Genomic DNA, 6,000 nt, shown 5'->3' on the forward strand with positions numbered 1-6,000 from the left:
GTCAAGGTCACGGGCGTCACACAGGCTCCCCTGCCTCTGAGGTCAAGGTCACGGTCGTCACACAGGCTCCCCTGTCTCAGAGCTCAAGGCCAAGGTCGTCACACAGGCTCTGCTGCCTCTGAGTCAAGGTCACGGGCATCACACAGGCTCCCCTGCCTCTGAAGTCAAGGCCAAGGTCATCACACAGGCTCCCCTACCTCAGAGCTCAAGGTCACGGTCGTCACACGTGATCCCCTGTCTCAGAGCTCAAGGTCATGGTCGTCACACGTGATCCCCTGCCTCAGAGCTCAAGGTCACGGTCGTCACACGTGATCCCCTGCCTCTGAAGTCAAGGTCACAGGCGTCACACATGATCCCCTGCCTCTGAAGTCAAGGACACGGTCGTCACACAGGCTCCCCTGCCTCTGAGGTCAAGGTCACGGGCATCACACATGATCCCCTGCCTCTGAAGTCAAGGTCACAGTCGTCACACATGATCCCCTGCCTCTGAGGTCAAGGTCACGGGCGTCACACAGGCTCCCCTGCCTCTGAAGTCAAGGTCACAGTCGTCACACAGGCTCCCCTGTCTCAGAGCTCAAGGCCAAGGTCGTCACACAGGCTCTGCTGCCTCTGAGGTCAAGGTCACAGTCATCACACAGGCTCCCCTGCCTCAGAGCTCAAGGTCACAGGCGTCACACATGATCCCCTGCCTCAGAGCTCAAGGTCATGGGCGTCACACAGGCTCCCCTGCCTCTGAGGTCAAGGTCACGGGCGTCACACAGGCTCCCCTGTCTCAGAGCTCAAGGCCAAGGTCGTCACACAGGCTCTGCTGCCTCTGAGTCAAGGTCATGGGCATCACACAGGCTCCCCTGCCTCTGAAGTCAAGGCCAAGGTCATCACACAGGCTCCCCTGCCTCAGAGCTCAAGGTCACGTTCGTCACACAGGCCCCCTGCCTCTGAAGTCAAGGTCACGGTCCTCACACAGGCACCCCTGCCTCAGAGCTCAAGGCCATGGTCGTCACACAGGCTCCCCTGCCTCAGAGCTCAAGGTCACGGTCGTCATACAGGCACCCCTGCCTCTGAAGTCAAGGTCACTGTCGTCACACTTGATCCCCTGCCTCTGAAGTCAAAGTCACGGTCGTGACACAGGCCCTCCTGCCTCTGAAGTCAAGGTCACGGTCCTCACACAGGCGCCCCTGCCTCAGAGCTCAAGGCCATGGTCGTCACACAGGCTCCCCTGCCTCAGAGCTCAAGGTCACGTTCGTCACACAGGCCCCCTGCCTCTGAAGTCAAGGTCACGGTCCTCACACAGGCACCCCTGCCTCAGAGCTCAAGGCCATGGTCGTCACACAGGCTCCCCTGCCTCAGAGCTCAAGGTCACGGTCGTCATACAGGCACCCCTGCCTCTGAAGTCAAGGTCACTGTTGTCACACATGATCCCCTGCCTCTGAAGTCAAAGTCACGGTCGTGACACAGGCCCTCCTGCCTCTGAAGTTAAGGTCACAGTCATGACACAGGCCCCCCTGCCTCCGAGCTCAAGGTCACGGTCGTCACACATGCTCTCCCCCTTCTCCCAGCCTGTCAACTGCAATGAACCAACACATTTCACGTTACACTTGACTATGTCCAGCCTCAAATGGAAATGTCAGAGTAGACCACACGAGGTTCCTTCCTAATTTATGTTGTTTTACGAGGTTGCTCAGCTTTTCTGGACCAACTCCGAGGCTTTCACTTGGTCCCGGTGGTGGAAGTTCCCAGAACTGGGAATCGAGACACAGTCACAGTCTGTGTACAGAACGTCTGACAAGGCTCGTGGGTCTTTGCCACGCGCAAAGCATGGGGTCTAGAGGCGAAAGCGTCTCTGGAGGCTCCGTGGACTGAGCACTTGCTTGGAGTAAAGTAAATGCCATCTGAACCTTCATGATGAGATTCTGTCCACAGCCACCAGAAGAGCTGCTCTTTGTGACGACCCGGAGCTTTCTGTGACCTCTTAGGAAGCTGAATTCGGGTGCAGATCAGTCCGAACTAAAGAGGCAAACAAACCCGTTTTGTCAGAGGGCGAAATGGAAAGGGTTTTGGCCTCCCTGTGTCCCCTGTTCCCTTCGTCAGGCACGGAGCTGCTGGTGTTCCGTCGGGACACTCCTAAGACATGTCTGTGCTGCACAGGTGACCGTGTCCCCACCCCTGTCACTAGCGGGTGGCCTTGGGGAGTTAGCTCCCCCAGACTAGCAGCCCTTGAACCCCTCTCCCCTCTCAGCTATGGTTTAACTGCCCAGGAGCCTGGCCAACGCCTGACACTGAACCTCACATTTTATTCAAGTGTATTTTATATTTATGCTTTAACTCTCCCAAATCTCTCACATACACAACCCCATAACACAAAAAGGCCGGTATTGTGTCCATTTTACATTTGGAGGAAACCACAGCCCAACAGGGTAAGGGAATTGCCCAGGAACACATGGGTCAGCGAGGCTAGAAGCAAACTGGGCTGCCCTGTGCTTCCGCCCTGCCCCCACACCCCCCCTCCACGGTGCCAGGTGCGCCCCTTGGTCAGGCCGGGGACCTCCCAGCCCTGACCCCCAGGCCGGGTCCTGCATTCTCAGGGGCCTCTGGACCAGAGCTCCCCTGGGTGCTTCCCAGGGCGCAGCTCTGGTTTCTCCCAGCACTGGACATCTTCCGGGGACATCTTCAGGTGGCACAGAAGCCACCTGAAAGCCTGGACTCGGGTCCAGAGACGACGCACACGCATCCTCTTTCTCCAGGAACTCAAAGGAAGAGCGGTGTCAGCGAACCCTCAGAGCTCAGAGAGGGCAGTCTGTGAAGGTGCACGTGGGAGCTGGTGGGGAGGGCCTGGGAGAGTATGGGGAGCACCTCTCACTGGGGGTCACCTGGCCCGAGCCCGGGGCACAGTCACGGGGAGGAGGGAAAGTGCCGGAGCTGGGCGGCTGCAGGGGGCAGGCCGGCCTTGGGGCCCTGGGCTGCGGCCAGGAGGGGTGAGCCGCCTTCAAGGCCCCTAGACCGTGTTGAGCAATGCCTGACAGAGCTTCCGCAGCCTGGGAAGAAAACTCTATAATACGTCCCCTCGGTCAGGTGACAGAGCGGCGGTGGGCGTGGGTGCCGCTTCCGTCCAGCCCGGGGCCCAGATTCTGCCGAGGGGGTGCCCGCTGTCGGGTCACACCCTCTGCCGGAGGGCGGGCACCGGGACTCTGCATCCAGACTCCCTCACAAAAGCACACTTGAGTGCCACCCTGGGGGCACTTAAGTCCCCCAGAGCAGTGACCCTGCCGTGCCCAGGGTGGGTGGGGGAGGGGAACGGCCCCCGAGAGTGGGGTTCCTCCCACAGGTAGGACCCCCGAAGGGTCTCAGGTACTGTTTGGTTTGTACCTATGTGTGGGCCAGACTATTTGTTTCTAATGTTTTTTAATGTTTATTTTATTTATTTTGAGAGAGAGAGAGAGAGAGAGAGAGAGAGAGGGAGCAGGGCAGGAGCAGGGACAGAGGGAGAGTGTGTGGGCAGGGCAGGGGCAGGGACGGAGAGAGAGAGAATCCCAGGTAGGCTCTGCCCCATCAGCCCAGAGCCGGACGCGGGTGTGCGTGGGTCTCTTCAGAGCGTGACCCAGGCTCCTCGGGCAGGTGCCCAGGGCCCAGCCGCTCAGCAGACACGCGACAGGCCACATGGGGCACCGTCCTTGGCGCACGGGCCCCGCCACGGCCCCGCCTCCCCTCTGCACACACCTGTGCGTCCTGCCAGCAGCCTGACTCACTCACATGGCATATGCTCCACGGACACGTGTGCCAAGACCTCGCTTCAGGGTCAATAGTGCCTCCCTCACCGCCCCCCCAGCCTCTTCCGGGGGCCCCACGTCAGTCCCAGCCACGAAGGCAGGTGAGGGGGACCCACAAGAGCGGCGCGCGTCCCCAGGTGGCCCCGAGCCACGCAGCAGGCACAGGGCGGGCAGGGCCCGGCTCCTGGAAGCAGACAGTCGGCCTCCTTCCCGCGGGCGAGGCGTGGGCACACCTCCCGCGGTTACCGTTGGGGTCGTGCTCGCCTGGCCCCAAGGGCAGGATCTGGCGCCCTGGGTACCGCGGACGGAACTCAGGGAACGACCCCCTCGGGGACCACTGGGCTTCTTGTCAACATTGTAGCCGTGCCCAGGAGTGGGGGCCGTGTCCTGGGGGCCAGCCCTCACCCAACCCCTCCGCCCACGGTGCCTCCAGAGCTCCCAGAGGAGGGGGGCTCCCCTGGGGGGGGTGCCGGCCAGGTGCCATCAGCAGGACGGTGAGAGCCCCGGGTCCCGCAGGCAGCTGGAGGAGCACAGGCCGGAATTAAGGAGCCGACACCCCTACGGCACCGGGCCGGTGCCGGCAGAGTCGGCCGTGCTCACTAGAACGTCGGTGCTGTGTCGTGATGGCTACACACACCAGCCTCCCGGCCAGGGCGCCCCGAACCCACACGTGCAGGCCGCAGTGTGCGGACGCAGGCTCGCGGGGCTGGGGGAGGTGCGGGGGGAAGGCTGGAAGGGCCACTGGCAGCCCAGGCCCGCCCTGCCGCCCCGGTCACCTGCCCCTGGGCTGGGTGCCCACGGTCACAGCCCACGTTCTACATACAAGATGCGGCAAGAGCTAAGGCCAGGTGGCCACAGCACCTTTGTGGTGACAACCACACTAATCAGCAGGTGTCAGGTGTCGTCTGACGCGCTCCAGGCCTGCGGTCCTGCCCACGGAGAGCAGACATTCCTTCCATTCGTTTTGGAATCGGAAAGCAAACTTCCCGTCAAGCTCAGAGTGTGCAGTCTGAGCCTTAGGCTGTGCTTCGAACAGAACTGAAGCAAGTGATTCAGGGCCGGAAAGCTCTTTGGGGCGCCACCTTCTTAAGAATCCTGAGCCCCGGAAGCAAACGTGACACCCCCACAAGCCACTCGCTAAACAGAGGCAGCACCTGTACCGCGGCAGACAAATCCGTGCTGTACGAACACCCCCACCCGGCTCCTGAGCCCCCCTGCGCCCTCTGAAACCTCGGGCGGGAATTAAGTCACGGAGCCCTGCCGTCTCCCCTCCACCTCCCCTCCACCGTTCGCAGGAGCACCAGCCACATCAGGTTGCAAAGGGAAACTTCTGGGGGCGGGAAGACCCGGGTCCCCCGCCAGCCGCCTCCGTCTGTTCAGGCACCTTTGAGCCCAGCTGTCTTCAAACAAGCCCGGAAAACCCAAATACAGGCCACGCGGGGGTCGAGCGCGCGGCGCGGAGACTAAAGGGGCCGCGCAGCCCGGGTGTCCCTGCACCTGCCTCGGGGTCCACGAGGCAAGGGGGGACGGTGGGGAGGGTAAGAGGCGGCGGGGGGGGGGGGGGAGAGGCAGGGTAGGGGACGAAGGCGCCGCAGAGCTGGGACCCCAACCCCACCTCTAAGTCAGAAGCCACCGAAGGGACGACCGTGGGCCCGCGGGAGGGTCCCGAGTCCTCAGCTTGACTTCGGGGCGCGAACTCCGAGCGACGGCGGCGGCGAGGTGACAGTCCGCGGCCGGGTGCCCGTGTCCCCCAGCGGCTCGGCCGTGGGCGGGGTCACGGGGGGCGGGGACGGACGCGCTCACCTGCGGGGGTCGCGGTCTCAGTCCGGGTTGGGCTCATGGTTCCGGGTCGGGGTCCGGGTCGGGGTCGGGGTCGGGGTCGGGGTCGGGGTCGGGGTCCAGGTCAGGATCCTGGTGCAGCGGCGCGAACGCGGCCGCCGCTTTTCGCGGTCTGAATGGAGCCAGCCCCGCGGGCGGCGGTTGGGGGCGAGCGGAGGCGGCGCGTCCTGGCTGCGGTGGGCGGTGGCTTCCGTCCCTCCCGCCCCTGCACGCGTCCTCTCCCCTTCCCTCCCCGCCCCGCCCCTCCCGCCCCTCCCGACCCTGCACGCGTCCTCTCCCCTCCCCTCCCTGACCCGCCCCGTCCCCACTTCCGACCCCGCTCTATCCCTCCCCCGTGCCCTCCCCATCCCTCCGGGGTCCCACCCCACCCTTCCCGGCCCCTCTCAGCCCTTACCTC

At 63.5% G+C, this 6,000-nt stretch overlaps 1 protein-coding gene across 2 annotated transcripts in view; it reads right to left on the bottom strand.

The window, feature by feature from the left end:
- FRMD1 (FERM domain containing 1) overlaps positions 1–5,629 on the bottom strand; it is a 29,485-nt gene extending 23,856 nt beyond the window's left edge. The window contains exon 1 of one of the 2 annotated variants that reach the window (XM_042940312.1): positions 5,568–5,629. The gene's annotated coding sequence lies outside the window, so the exon portion shown is untranslated. Of the gene's footprint in view, positions 1–5,379; positions 5,544–5,567 lie in introns of those variants that run through there. The other variant, XM_042940311.1, reaches the window with a different exon arrangement.
- Positions 5,630–6,000: the final 371 nt, after the last annotated feature.

This window comes from Panthera leo, chromosome B2, assembly GCF_018350215.1.
Source record: "Panthera leo isolate Ple1 chromosome B2, P.leo_Ple1_pat1.1, whole genome shotgun sequence".
In the NCBI taxonomy this organism is placed as follows: domain Eukaryota; kingdom Metazoa; phylum Chordata; class Mammalia; order Carnivora; family Felidae; genus Panthera; species Panthera leo.